This window comes from Haliaeetus albicilla, chromosome 5, assembly GCF_947461875.1.
Source record: "Haliaeetus albicilla chromosome 5, bHalAlb1.1, whole genome shotgun sequence".
Lineage (NCBI taxonomy): Eukaryota > Metazoa > Chordata > Aves > Accipitriformes > Accipitridae > Haliaeetus > Haliaeetus albicilla.
Genome location: NC_091487.1, coordinates 46,080,732 through 46,096,013, shown reverse-complemented (window position 1 = coordinate 46,096,013; position 15,282 = coordinate 46,080,732). Strand labels below are relative to the sequence as shown.

The following is a 15,282-nucleotide window of genomic DNA, read 5'->3' as shown; positions in this document are numbered from 1 at the left end:
GTGTCAGTGAGCATTAGTAAAACAACGGTAATTAACCTTTAGATTCAGGTAGCACGCAAGATCTCTTATAATGAACCAGGGTCCCCTGGTTCGAAGCACTGTAAATTTGCATGACAGAAATACTGTCTGGTCTAAGAACACGTACTTTAATATAAGATGAGAAAATTTAATGTAAGATGAGAAAACAAATGAGTATAATGCAGTGGCGGGGGAAATAAACGCCTGAGCAAGACCACACTGAAGTCGATGACCTTTCTACTGACCATACTAGGCACTGGGTTTGGTCTTAAATAGATTCCATGTCAGGCTTCTAAAAACACATTATCATAATGTCCATGGCATGGAGCTCAGCAATGGACAAAGTTTGTCCTACATGAAGATTGGCTCATCTTCATTGCTGAAGGAGCACAGCACCTAACTTTGAGCTACTATTAGAAACAGAATTGTTGGAAGACTGAAAACCTGGAGGGTTTCAAGACAGATAGTAGAAGGTTGGGAAACTTCGAGCACTTTTTCCGAGGTCTTTAGAAAGTATTATTTATGAAGGTATTTGCATCTCTGCAAAATGAGTGCAAAGCGATCGATGACACAAGCGTATTGTTCTGATGTTGTAGTTTGCACTTTTTGTATTTCTATTTGCACATGTATGAAGAATGGCAGAGGATGAAAGATGTGTCTCACTGAGACTCCTTGTGAGGCGACTATTGAAAGGCCAGGCTGGAGGTTGGAATCTGCTTTCTCTTGGCTCTGCGTGTGTGTGTATAAATATACATATATACAGACATATATATGTATGAAAATACACACACAAAGCCACTGATTGTCAGCAAATAACACTATTCACAGGAGCTTAGTATCTGCTGTAAGCAGAAAGGACAAGCCCTTCTCTCCCCTACTGAAGGCAGTGTTAGACATGAAATTGCTATAGACTGGTACAGCGGTTTTGTCATATAAATTGTTTATTCCTCTCTCCTTCCTGTCTTCATAAATAAATTTGTTAGGTGTTTTACCAGCTCATTTGTTTAGATAAACCAAGTACATGCTAACTAAGGGTATCAATAAAATGCTGTATCTTAATCAGATGTTAGTATTAATATCCCTCTGGCCTGTTGGATTAAGCACTTTACACCACATAAATTTTCCTATTTAGAAGTAAAACCACACCCCTTTCTCCTCCCTGATTGTTTTTTTTTTTTTCTAACGTATACAGTAGGCAAAAGGGCTGCGTAATTTCTGGAGTGAACAAATAGATGCGAGGAGCGGGTGTGCACTCTAGTTCCTGCTGAAATGAAGAGTAGAGTAACATTTTTGGGAACTGTATTAGCGCGAAGGAGCTTTAAAAGACAGTGACCTGAATGGAGATTGAGATTCTTACCTCTGTAGACAGGTCTGTGTGAATGGCAATGGCGGGCTGAACATCAGTTTTATTGAGAGAGTAAGGAATCATCGTTACTTAACTACCTCTTTACTGGGGGAAAAAACCCCATAGCTCACAACATAGAGGAGGACAAATAGTTGTGGAGCTGCAACAAATTCTGACTGAAAAAAATGTTTGAAGGAATTCCAAACCAGAGTTAGCTATGCCACACCACCTCCTCTTCTAGCCAACTTACAGTAATAAGTGGTGCGATAGGAATTGAATTGAACATGTGCAGTATTGAAACATTGAAAAAAACCCGAACCTGATTTCAAGTTTTCTTTCAAAGAAATGTTGGGAGGGTTTTTTTCCACAGCATGTAAAATGGGTAGATCCAAAGTCTATAAAAAGCCTGACGTCTAGGCTCAGATTTTTATTTAGTGAATCCACAGGTACGGTATTCACTAAAGAGTTTAGCAGTGTGTTGAGCTTCAAATCCTTTGAGAAACTAAAAATATGAAACAGGCCAAAAGGCAGCGCCAGAAGAAGCATAGTTATTTTTGTAAGGTTAAACAATTAACGCCTCTTTCTAGATTCAGCGCCATCCAGAATTCAGAACTTAAACTAATGAAAGGGAAATGGTACAAGATTAGTGGACTTTTAACTGCTGTCTTCCCTCCAGCTGTGGGACATCAAAGATGTATAAGCCTTCATTTTCTGTGGCTTCACTGAAAATGCTCTCTTATCCTTCTGAGTGATGTGGAAGGGATGGGATGTTACAGCTGTGTTTGGGCATGGCCTCAGTGCATTTTGCTGGTCTTTCATGACATTGCAGAAGCTTCTTTTGTCCATTATTGGGGGGTTTTTTTGTTCTTTTGAGACAGTTTGCCTGGAAAACAGTAGGTCTTGGTTGCCTTCAGAGTGACTTATGTGATGATGATGACTTAATGTAGTGGAGAAGGCATATGCATACATTTGGAGTTGGGTTAACTGAATTACATTTTTTTAAATGAGTATGAAAGTGTATCATCCTATCTGAACCAAACCCACCCTCAAATCACTAATTAGAGGAAAATAATTAGGTTTCAATGCTAAATTTAGATTCAACTGTAGTTTACAGAAGTGTTTTTTTAAAGAGCAGCCAACAAAAGGAATCTTGCCTCTGAGGATCACCAGGAAAAAGCCTCTTATCTATTATGGCTATGTAGCAACCAACTCCAGAGATGAGTTGCTGGAAGTGACATGCCTGATTTATTGCCCACTGCAGCGTTGAGAGTGTTTGCAAGCTGAAGTATCTGTTATGGTTAGGATGATTATAACAGAGTTTTATTTTATTTTAGAGAGAGAAAGAAAATAAACGCTTTTTTGTGGCTTCCGGACGTGGGTGACTTCTGTGGTTACTTTTGGGTTTAAGCAATGTCAGCCTGGGCTCCTCAGTGTCACTTGCAGTTTCCCTACAAAGGGAGCTGAGGCTGGTCGGTGGGAGGAGAGCTCGAGAGCAATGCCTCAGCGCTTGCCCCATTGCAGTGGAGCAGCAGACAGGTCGATCTGGCAGGGCAGAAAATTAGGCTGTGACCCTCATGGGAATTTCTGAGCAGCTGGTTAGGATCCATGCTCCTTGTAGAAGTTTTCTGCTGTTTCTGGTGCAGTTGGATCGCAGTTGGAGAGTATCTCTCAATGTGCAGTTGGAGTGTTCTCTGGAAGATGCTAAGAGTTAGCTAGTTAGTTGTTTTATATACTATTCACTCCAGTACTATCTGTCATCCTAAGTTCCCAAAACGCTTCCTAACCTCTATACAGTGGAATTGCAAGTGGCCTTTTGAGTAGGGACATAAGCAAAACACCGATGCCGTTCGCTGAAGAACATTGCTTTCCAGACTCGAAAGACTAGGAACTTTAATCTGTGTAAAACATTGCATCATCTTTAAGTCAGGGTTGCGCAGAAAAGGTGTGTCCTGTTTCATCTATCTCATGAAGCAGATGACAGGTTTTGAAATTTTAGGGAGATTCTCTTCTCGTCTGTTGTGGTCCAAAAAATATAAACCCTGCTATAGTTTTAAGAAAAGCAACAAATAAAAAAAAAAAAAAGATATAGATCTCCCTCACTACAAGATGCCTTCTTCCAAGAACCACCTTGGTTTGGCCTGGTGAAATTTTTAGGTCAACAGCCTAGCAATTTGGTTGCCTGTGTTCCCTGGCAAGAACTGGGAAGACCAAGAATGTCAGCCTGAATCTTCCATGTCCCAGGTTAATGCCCCATCATCCACACCTCTGGCTTGTTAAAACTTTCTCTCTTGTTTTGATAAAAAGTTCCATCCTGGATTCACAGAAATACCACAAAATACCTGGTTTTGAGCCTTAAAATGAAGCAACAATTCTCTGTTCCCAAAGCGCAAGAAATTCTCAGCTGACAGATTCAGGCTTCATCTGGAAGAAGCAACAAACTCTCAGGAAGTCCATGATATTCCATCATGCAGAATGATAGGAAATAGATGAGTAGTCCCCGCCAAACTCAGCACCAGTAGAAATGCTGTCCAGGTAGTTGCATTTGCAGAAGGTTAGAGTTCTGTGGTATCAGAAACTAAGCAGCTGTTCATGTATCAGTAGCTCATATATCAACAGCCCTAGATAAGCGTAAGATTTCACGGTGCAAAATCCCACTTGCACACAGTTTGTACTGGAAGGCAGTCTCTTTTTAACTAAGTAGAATGGTAAAGCTGTAAAGGTGAGTTGGGCAGCAGAATCCAAAAAGATGAAGAGATTTCAAGAAGTTACAGAATACATCTCAGAGTTCATGTTTTCAGCTTCTGGCTATGCTGTCTGACAAAGAATTTGCAGTTCAAACCTTTTTCTATCGTTTCTGTTTGTGCTGAGGAAAAAGAAAAAAAAAGCTAGTGAAAGCAAATTCCTTCAGATAAGATCCATCTCTTTATGCTACCTATATTGCCAATACAGATTTGTGTTTTGCATAGCCCTGGGTAGAATTAACTGGATATCCAGCATAACCAGAGAACATCCTCACTAGGCTGACTAATAACGAAGAAAAGATGAACTATTCTCCTACAAACTGTCTTTTCACTGTTCTTGGCTGATCCCCTCCTGCTTTCTATTTTAATATCCTTGTCAGCCTGCTGGCAAGACGCTGAAGCAGCACCAGCCATCCAGTTAAAATATAGAGTAGCCAGAAGTTTCAATCAACTCAGATTTCCTCAAACACTTACTGGACATTCATTCCAATTCCTATAAAAATGTCTAGGCAACTCGTTGCTTAGTGTTTCACCTCATTTTGTAGCTGCTACTTTACAACACTGATTTTAAAATGTAATTTTACAAGTGTTACTTTTACTGACTATATTTTCTTTTTCATTGTGTGTTTTTAAACACCAAGAATGTGAGCAAGGTGGAGAGGGGACCAGTGTTGGAACAGGTAATACAGTGTTCTGGTCATTCTTGGTTCTGCTGCTGTTAAATATATTTCCACTGCTTCAGGTGATTTGCTGCTGTTAAATGTATTTCCACTGCTTCAGGTGATTGTAAAAAATAGTATATCATGAATATTCCTAATATATTCAAAACCCAACTCATTATTTGGGAAGAAGTGTTCTGTGTTTTGTCAGATTGACTAGAGCTAAAAGCTTTGCTGGTCCTATAGCTCTGGGAAAGAACTTCCTCTTTTCCTTGTCTGAGAAAAGCTGTGTAGATACAGGAAAGTACCTCTGGTAAATCAAACCAGACCAAGAAAGAGGAGGGGTTTTCCCCTACAGGCACTTTTGCCTTTCACGAAGTTGTAGGGTCCCAGGATCCGGCAGCGAGGTGGGTGCTTCAACGCAAGACATAGAAGTATTTTTGGAAGAGCCTGAGCAGAACGTGGAACCAGAAGAGGAGGGATATGGTGTGGGGACTGAGTGCCGCAAAAAAAGCACTGCCTGTCCTGGGAGCTGTGCGTGATCCTCCCCTTTGATAAAAGGGGCTGAGAAGGGAATGACAAAGGGGTTTGTGCTTTAGAAGGATGGCTGGCTCTGTCCCCTTTGCAAACAACCAGCACGTCTCAGGTCCATGTCTTCTGTGCTTCCTACTGCTGGCTTTCCCGATCAGTAACCTCCCCACACTTCCCCCATAAACTTACGAGGAAAAATTGGGGGGGGGCAAAATGGTTTATTGAAAATCTTATTCTGAGTGGAGCTGCATTAATAAGCCTGATAAAAAAAACCTACCCTCAACATGATGAAAAATAAATCCCACTGAGCCTTCAGCATCCTGACTGAGTCACTAATTCCCCAAGGCAGAAAACAAAGCGAGTAAAAAAAGTTTGTTTTCACATAGCAAAGCCAAAACACGTCCAGTTCTGATTTGAGATGAGTCCTGGGAGACATCTCTTCTTTAATGTAACATGGGGCCAGGGTAGGTGAGTTGATAAACATACAAATTTTTTTTTTTTCTCATCCTTTAGAGAAAACATCTATTAATTTCAGTGGGACTCACGCTCGCGTGTGTTTTGTGACTGGAGCTGCCCTAAAGTGTATGAGGACCAGCGAGAGCTAGGACTAGGGCGCAGGGAGGGTTTAGATGCGTGAGTCAGATTTTCCACAAGCGCAGCTCCTCGTCTGGCTCCAAGGGCCAGCACCAGTGGGACTTTGTCCTGCTCCTTCGTCCCAGTCCGGCTGCCTGCACGGGCTCTCCCCATCACTCCTCTTCTGATGCTTTTTGCCCCTTTGCAAAGTCCCTGGCAAAGGCTTCGGCATCATAAGGTTTCTACAAATAATATCTGCAACTCATGAGGGAAACAGCAGAGTGCTCCTCTGGTTCCCTGAGGCTTTATAAATACTTTCCCAACTAAAGGCAGTTTATAAATCTCCTCAGCTCCAGAATTGCACAAGTTTGATGGAAATTCTCCACTTATGATGGGATAAGAGAGCAGAGAGCGAGACTTTGTGCTAGCAAATGACCCCTGGCTGGAAGCAGTCTGTTAATGCTTTTAAATGAACTACTGCTGCACAACCCAGGGCTTGAGCCAGAAGCACAATAGAAGGTGCGTTATTATTACTGTTCTGATTGTGGCAGATAATTTTCCTGTTCTCATTTACAAATTTAATGGTTTGTTAACAGTGTCTGATTTGGGAATATAATATAGTCTATCAACTAAGGGTGGCATAATGGCATTAATAAGGGTAATTGAGGTTGTTGCTATAATCTTGTTTGCTTTTAGGTTTGTTAATTGAAAATGACTTATCTTAATATATGATAGAAACAATGTTCCTCTATGAAGCCTGGGCATCTTGAAAGAAAAAGGGATGCGTCAGTCTGCGCTGTTGAGACGTTGTTGTGGTATCTGTACAGCAGCGAGCATACAGAAGTGAAGCAGCCTAATATCTGTCAGGTATTGTGTGTCTGGGTTTCTATTTTGTATAAATAACAGCATGTGCTGTTACTTACGGCTGCGTGTGTCTCTTGTTGCAAGACTTAGTGTGTAAGACTGTCTGGGATATGTGCTATTGATTAGAGAGCCCTTACGGGAGGGAATGGAAATGAGACAGACAGGCTGCTGAGTGTTTAACCCTGGAGAGGAAACTTGGCATTTCATCTTCTATCAACGTTTGCCCGTAACTACTATTAACATTAATTATGGAGATACTTATGTGAACACCCTGTTAGCCCTAATTAGTGTTAATGGAAGATACGTGTGGATGTTAACAGGACAAGAGACAACCAAGCTTCCATTTCTAAGGTTAAATATTCAGCAGCTCCCTCTTAGACATCTCCAACATCCTATAATCATGCAGTCAGACTTATGCAAAAGCAGAACAGTTTCTCCTGCCTTTTTTTTCTTTTTCTCCCCTCCTCCCCCCCCCTTATGGCCTTCTTACACTATTTTTGCTTAAATTAAAGAGCAAACAACAATGTGGCGGGGACCTCAGTTACCTTTACTAATGTAATTATGGTACCTCTCCTCTATTCATAGTGCACCTTAGAATCAGACCTTATTAGCAAACCATTTGCTGTCCCTTTTACTGTCCTTTTAATGAATGCTAGTAGAGTCACTTAAGAGGAGCTGGAAGGACTTGGCTTTGTTTTGAACAGAGACCTTGTGATAAAGAGATCGGGGCCTGAGCTCTTTCGTAGGTCATGTAATATCCGAGGTCTGTAAAGTTCCTATTGCTGTGCTATTGTTTGAAGCTGTAAAGACAAAAAAGACCTTCCTCTTGCTTGCACTCGTTAGCTATCTTCAGTATTTCAAAACCCAACGTCACTGAAGAATTGAGGCTGCAAAATTTACAGGTTGTCTCATTATCCTGCTGGTGTGTGTGATAACACATCCCTGCCACTAACCTCTGCCCAGCAGGTCAGTGTCCTTGTGAAAAGTGGCTTCTCAGGGCTGACTTGGAAACTTGTAACCCTCCCTGAGAGCCCTGAGCCTGCCTTAGGCGCTGTCACACACTCCTCGGGGCAGGGTGTGCTTCCTTGTGGTCCATTTCTTTTACCACGGACATACGTGATGCTCTCGGATGGTGTATTTTGCAAAAAGTGCATTCCCCCCCCCCCCGCCCCGATGATCTGCTACATAGTTATGGGGCTGCCTGTTCATCTGATCATCTCTTATTACTATGCAAGCACAGTGCAGGGGCCCTTTGAATACTGCTTCATTGCAACCTTACGACTTACAATCTGTAGCTCCTGGGTGCTTGTTGGCTGGAGCCACGGGAGCAGCGTTACCCCAGGTTTCCAGCTGCGGTGGCTTTCTCCTTTTTCCTGAAGCAGTGCCAAGCCTGAGAACATCTGTGCTTGGCTCAGGTCTCGTTTGCAGAAACTGCCTAACAGCCCGTTGCTGGCTGAGGTGTCTAAAATTCACGCATGCGGAGCAGCAGGCTGCCGACGGGACTCTGGGCATGGGAGGAAGAATTCGACTTCTAGGGCTGGGTGGGAAGTGGGTCTCTGCTCAGGTTTACCTGGAGGATGAGCTGGAGGAAGGTTGGTAGATTTTGGTTTAGCCATTTGTTAGTTTATTCTCTTGGTGTTTCTATCTGTTTTTCCAATTGTGTCATAACAAGTGCCTGGTTTATTTTGTGGTGGTCACAGAACCTGTTCATCTTTGTAATTAATACTACTTTCTTGACTTAATATGTAAAGTAATGCTTTCACAGGTCAGATCTACATGGACTTTTTCCCCCCCTTTTTTTTTTGTTTTGTTTGTTTTTGTTCACAGGTGTGTATTTTTTAATGGCCGTGTAAAGCTTAAAGCGCCCTTATTTAAACTGGTGGTACAAAAAGGCTTTTGATGGTATTTTGTTCTGGGATTTGGAGTAAGCTGTATTGGTTTGAGAGCTCTTGCTGGACATTGTTTGAAGTGGACAGATGCTAAGAAACCTTGTTCTATGCTGTGCAGCGTTGCTAATTTAGCTCCTACCTGCATAGTGAAAGTGGCAAAATCCCCTGCTGCAATACAGCTTACTCCAGTTTATGGGAAAGAACAAATTTTTCTGGTGTATCTACATTTAGATCTGTTAACAAAAAGGACAGATGATACATCATTTTTAAAAAAGGAAAAGCCCCCGCATTATAAAGTTTCTATTAAATTGCTTGCTAAGCCTTCAGGTACAGTAGGAAAGAAACTGGTGCTGTAAAGGGAACATAGTCATGACATATCATTTTATTTCAGCTAGAAAAATGTGGCCTCGCTTGGAGCAGAAGGTGCCTCTCTGATGAGGCCGTGGTCTAGTTGTGTGGTTGGGAAAATGAAATGCAGTCTGAGCGAAGATATTGTCAAACCCACCGAGGTTAAACACCCTTTGCCCCAGGCGAATTCCCTTGTTTTTATAAGCCGCTACAGCTAGGCTGTAAAATGGAGGTCTCCAAGCAAAGCTAAGGTAATAACCACAGGTGGTAACTTAAAGCTGCCTTCATGAACTAAATCCTGCATTTTCTGCCCTTACAATAAACAGAGGATGTGTGAAGTAGATTCCTCCCTATCTTGCTTATGACTCATATAAATGTGTCATATTTCTTGAAGCAGATAATCAAAATCTTCAGCCAAACCCTTGCACATCGATGCCTTAATTAAAATCAGGTTGTTTTGTAGGTTAATTGCTGATACCATATCCACCAGTGTAGTACTCACTTTTTCCTGTTAAGTGGCCGAATGAGATCTGACACTAAAAAAATATTCCGTCTTAAGATGGATTTCTTTTTTTTTAATCTCTAGACCAAACAGTAGTCCCGTTGAAGGGACTAATTTCAGAATCACTGAGCCAATAGTAAAGATTTAAGTAGCGAGGAAGTAGTTATTCTGGGTGTTTGGTATAGGCTTAGTAGTATTACATGGATTTACAGAAATGAATCCCCCCGGTCAGGACTGATAGATTCTGTAGTTACCTTGTCACCTCTGACGTGCCTTCTTTACCAGAAGGATATCCTGGCTATTACCCCAAAATGCTTTGGAGTCACCTAATTCATCTGTAATCTTCCCAGGATAACAGGGAAAGCAGCAGATAAGTATTAGCTGAGAAACCTGAACTGTTTCACCCTGGGATAATGGAAAGATAATATATTATATGAGAAGATGTCATCTCACCAAAAAAATGAATTTCAGGAGCTGGTATTTCATACAGGATATGTAAAGTGCTTAAATGGGGGCTTGCTTGGTGTACGCTTTTATTCTTTCATTTATTCTTTTTGACTCACAGATTGGATGCTTCTGAGCAAAATCAGATTTGCTAAATGACAATTCGCATGCAAAAATCAGATGACAAAAAAGATGAATATGGTATACGATGTATGGTGCAGATAACAGTGTCAAGACAGTGCGTTGCAGAAAAGAGGGGAAGTTAGGAAATAAAAGATAAATTTCTTGGGGGTAGCGGTGGTTCGGTCAGTCAGGGCAAGGTGAGCCTGTGCTCGTTTCACCAAACTCCGGGGGAAGCCTGCACATCTCGGTGCACTCACCCTTCTGGGGCTGAAGGGGCTGGAAGAGGGAAACTTGGCTTTTTTGATTAGATGTGCCCAGCTCCACCAAGGAGCAGCATTTAAATTGCAAAACCGGCAAAGGACAAACCGAATCAAAGCTGTTCTGCTGGTTTTTACAGGGTGGGCCAGCATTGTCGCCTGCTTTCTGCTTGGCGCATAGGGAGCGTGCAGGTTCAGAAAAGGAGCGCAGCCTATGGAAACAACAGATCCCTAAGCACATCTCCTGCCCCTCTTATTTCTCTGTGCATCTCCTGTGCCTTGTCTTCCATCTCGTCAGAGTCAAGCTGTACTCACCTCTAGGGCACCTGGGTGCACAGCTTGAAAGGATGGAGGCTAAACAGGGGCCCTGAGCAGAAGGAGGCTGGTGTCAATAAATAGAAACAGAAAAATTGGAAGGCCAGTTTACACGAGTGCACCCTGTGTCCAGATTAATACGCCTCATCCAAAAGATGCAAGAACAAACCTGTTCTCCAAGGGCTGCAAATAGGCGGTCCCTTATTGAGGGAAGTTTTGCACTCCAGCTTTTCCATTTTGTATATCAGCTAATTGGAAGTGCCTGCCTCAAACTCCTGATCAAGTCTGGGCTGACTGGAAAACTTCTGTTCCTGAGCTGCTTCTGAGGGAGCTGCTGTAAACCCTGCACTTTCTAAAAGCATTCCTATGTCCACCCCCCCCGAATTTATTAGCAGCCAGGATACTGATCCTTGATCCCAAATGCCCTGAAGACTCTTGTGCCTCTGCTGGCCTCCTGGAAGAGCTAGTTCTCACTCTTGTCAATGGGAACAGTGGGCAGGGGGGTGTGGGCTGCTGTGGTGCTCACCCTTGCTGCTGGTGTGGGATGAAGTGTAACAGGTCCATGACATCTGGTGTACATATGGCCCTGTGTACCCACGAGGGTTACGTGAAGCAACCAACAGCCACCTCCCCTTGATGTCACTGGGAAGTTTGTATGTCCCTCCAGTGTGCGCTGAGGCTAAAAGGAAGATTCAAGCCATAAATGAGGGCAAGGTGTGTTTTCAGGTGTTCCAGCAATCACCAGGTTGCTTTTGCCCTTCACCTCTGAAAATCCTGTGCTGGACCTTTCCTTAGCCACAGTCTAGGTGCTGGGAACAGAGCTGGTGCAAGAGTAAGACGACAGTGGCTCCAAAGAGAAGGTGAAGTTTCAAAATATGCTGGGTTGGCAATAGCTCTCAGCTCCTAACGAGAACGCCCTTTCCCCCCAACACACAAACGCCTGTTGTGCAACCTCCGTGTTGTCTGGGAGCTCTGGGGCACTGGCAGCGTCTGCTTACAAGATGAAATTTGCTGTGTCTCTCTTCCTATCAACAGATCGCTGACTTGGGATTCTCCTAGTGAAGAGGTGGCAGTGTGAACCCACAGGGGAAACTTGGAGGGAGTGTCTGTGTGAGGGGGGCAGGAGAGCGGTTTTGGAGACATCAGCTCTAGATGGATAGTTTGCAGTTTTGAGCACACCCTTGTGGGGAACGTGGCAAAGGTGGAGTATAAGCCATCTGATATTTTTCTGTCCGGTTGTCATGAGCTTAGAGCTGTGCAGTTCGTATGAAGGACCCCGTCTGGGGTTTTGTACCTGAACGTTTTTAAGTAATGCTAGCGTTCACTCAAAGTGCTTGTTTTGATCTAAAAATGACTGTATTTTGAATACTGTCTTTCTGGGCACTTCTTTTCTCTACTGCTTTCAGTACAGGCAGCCTGGCAGTCTTATAGGACACTGAATTAAGTCACTCAGACTCCATGGGCGGCAGATAAGTGTTGTTGTTAATTATATTAAATACAGGGGCGGAGGGAGGGAGCACCAACTTGAAATGACTTGCCGGAGTCTGTGAGTTTCTGTGAGAGATGTTAGCAGAACCGGAGCTATAAAGTGTGGTGTGAGCACTAGATGGGACCACAGAAGCTGCCCAGGACACTTGCTGGGTATCCAGGAGCAAAGCCACGTCAGCTTTATAAAGGACACTGAGCTTCATAAAGGGCTTTCAGACTGTAATGTGGAAAGCAATCTAAGGCCTAAGTGGCGTTAACGTTCTGATGCAAGGTGCTTTGCGTATCTCAGACATGCAGAATGGTGACCACAAAGCTTATTTTGAAATTTGCCATATAATTTATCGTCAAATGTGTTTGCACAGCTAGATTCCACAATATTTTCAGAAAGATTCTTCTCCCCATGCTTACAGCAGTGATGGGAGAAGAGGCTGTTAAGTGCTGTATCACTCAAGACAACTCTTCTTGTCTCTGATGCAGAGCTCAGAGCAACTCTGCAGCCTAACTGGGAGAATGCTGGGAATTGCTTGAACATCCTGTTGTTCCTTACATGTCTCAGCCTAAACCAGGGCTGCTTTGGCTATTTGTGCTGCAAACTTGGTTTTGATACTTTAAAAAAATATGTGGGTTATTTTAGCTGAAAGGCAACATTGCTTTCAAATTTCATGCTGATCAAGAACAGAGACATAGCAAAGGTGGGGGGGTATAGTGAACTTTAGCCACTGAAATCTGGCGTGATTTTGCAGTCAGAATTCAGCCCGGTCCTGACTGACGTGGAGGTTAGCCTGTGGAGTCCTGTCCCTTGCAGGAGATCTGGTTTTATCAATATGTTGTTTGTTGTCCTCTCTAAAAAGGTTGCCTAGACTTTGTAAGAATAAGAATTGCCAGGTCGGGTCCGACTGTGTTCTTGCTTCTTTTGTGTGTGAAGAGCAAGACATTCAGCAGCCCAGCTCCAAATTGGTTTTTGTACCATTTTAAGGCCATGCGAGCTGCCTTACTGTTGGTGTTTTGGATCATGCCTTTGTCATTCACTGGTACATTTGGAATTATTCAGCTCCCCTGAGTTGAATTAGGAGAAGTTTTATGTCATCAGTTTCTAAGTCCTGACTTCTAGCAGGTATAATATCAGTGAAGACTGAGGAGTAAAAGAAAATTCACTAGCACCAGGAGTATTTCCATGGTTAAATTTGCTGTTTCAATTTTGAAAAAGTTCTTAAGATACTCTGTCAGTGCATGCCAATTCTTACATATATGTATGATTGATGGTGCTTCAGGTTTTGCCCCAGGCTATTCCCAGTCTGCTTGCAAGTGATGCTGGTAGTGAAGTTTCCACTGCTGCCCTTATGTGTGATTTAGATTACAATAGAGCTAAAAACATGTTGGCCCTGAACCACTTCACAACAAGAGATACAATCCGCCCCCACCCCCCCCCCCCAAGCTGACAAACCTTGAAACAAAGCCTGCCTGGGGAGACTTTGGCACTGTATTAAATAACCTTGCTGAGAAATGGTTTCTCATAATTATGGCCTTCCTAATAGGCACCATGGGTAGTATTGACACAAAGCTATCTGTATTACATGGTTTGACCTGCTTTAACCCCAGCCAGTCTCCTGGAGATATAGAAAATATCTGTTCCATACAAAGGTCTTGTCTTTCAGGCAAAGCAGGAGCGGTTTGTTTAGAGTGCTAGCTTTCGGAGAGGAGATGTTATACTTTTTGTGGGTAAAAGTCACCCCACGGAGGCTATCTGAAAGCCTGTGCATCCATGTCAACAGCACGTAAGCTGCTGTCTTTGTATGCCAAAACGAATTGCTCCCAAGTGTCTCCACTTAAGACCGCTGTAGCTGCACTGCGCTTAGGCAATAAGGATATTTTGGGAAAGCGTATATATTGTTCATGATGTTAAGGGAAAAAAAGGTATGCTCTTTTAACTTTTTGCTGACATGAAATATTTGACCCAGATTCAAACCTTAATGAAGACTAGATTTTGCTAGGTTTTTATGTCCTTAAAAATTCCGTTGTTTTGTGGGGTTTTTTTTTCCTTTCTCTTCTGAAGAGGTTTTAAGTCTGTCAGGCTAATCCCTAAGTGGGATCAACCTCTGAGCAGTTAAGCGGTAAGGAGATTTCCATAGGGTTACTTGGTTCCCCCTCCCCACCTGTGCAAGGATAAGGTTATTGTACAGGCAATGTTACAGGTGGCGAAGGAAACGAGTTTTCCGATATTCTCCCCTCAGAAGAGTAAAGCTAGGGCCTCCTCAAGACTCTCCAATGTACATACCCCTTAATGCCTCGTTTTCCTGCAGTGGGAAAACGGATGCCTCCAACCCCAAGAGCCCCCTGAGCAGGCACGGAGAGGTGCCTGGAGGCTGCGTGAGCCCACGCCATGCTCGGAGCAGGACCTGGAATTAATTCCTGGAAGGGCTGAAGCGTGCTCGCCTGGCCTCGATGGCGGCTGGGCTCCCAGTGATGCTGGGAGAGATGGATGTGTTGCCATGGCGCTGGGAGGTATCCCCAAATCCCACCGCTCTGGCAGCTGAGTCGGCTCCCAACAGCAGCGTGTCCTAATTGCGACTGTGCGGCAACAAAACAAATACTCGGAGATTTCCATAAAGGCTATAATCAAAGGAGCATCCCTTGCTTTTTAATATGTGCTGAATGGGTTCATTTGTAAGCTTATTACGACTTCAGAGAGAAGCTATTAGGGTGATCATTAGCTGCCTGTGCGAATAGCAAGGAAAACTGTGGCACGTTCCAGAATAAGCCCCTTTTTAATGTCTGCACTTTCAGATGCGTTAACAATAACCAGCCATGCTGTCTTTCGTGTTTCCTTTGCCCTGAGTAAGGACAAAAGAGAAAGGAGAAGGGGAACAGCGAACTGTGTGCTTTCAAAATAAGTTCAGATGGAGAGAAAAACGAGGTGTTAAGAAAGCAGCAAATTCGCTAGTATGACATTGTGTGCCTTGATGCAGTATCTGTTATCCATTGGGAAAGCAAAAGCAGCTGGGAGCCAGCTTGTGAGTCTTGGCTCGTATCTCACTTAGTCCCTCTACTCCTGTCATCTACGTATGAATTGTGCTGAGGGTCTTTTGTCTGCCTGGAACCTGATCGTTGCTGGAGCGCTTAGATTATACATCTTTTGAAGGAAGAGAGAACATTTAGAAACACGTATGCCAAGATTATGGGATTTA

The 15,282-nt window shown here is 43.3% G+C and overlaps 1 protein-coding gene across 6 annotated transcripts in view; it reads left to right on the top strand.

The window, feature by feature from the left end:
- Positions 1-15,282, top strand: part of TSPAN18 (tetraspanin 18) — a 130,197-nt gene that overhangs the window by 82,073 nt on the left and 32,842 nt on the right. The window contains exon 1 of one of the 6 annotated variants that reach the window (XM_069784654.1): positions 6,242-6,386. The exons of the other annotated variants lie outside the window; for them this stretch is intronic. The gene's annotated coding sequence lies outside the window, so the exon portion shown is untranslated. Of the gene's footprint in view, positions 1-6,241; positions 6,387-15,282 lie in introns of those variants that run through there. 6 annotated transcript variants of the gene reach the window in all.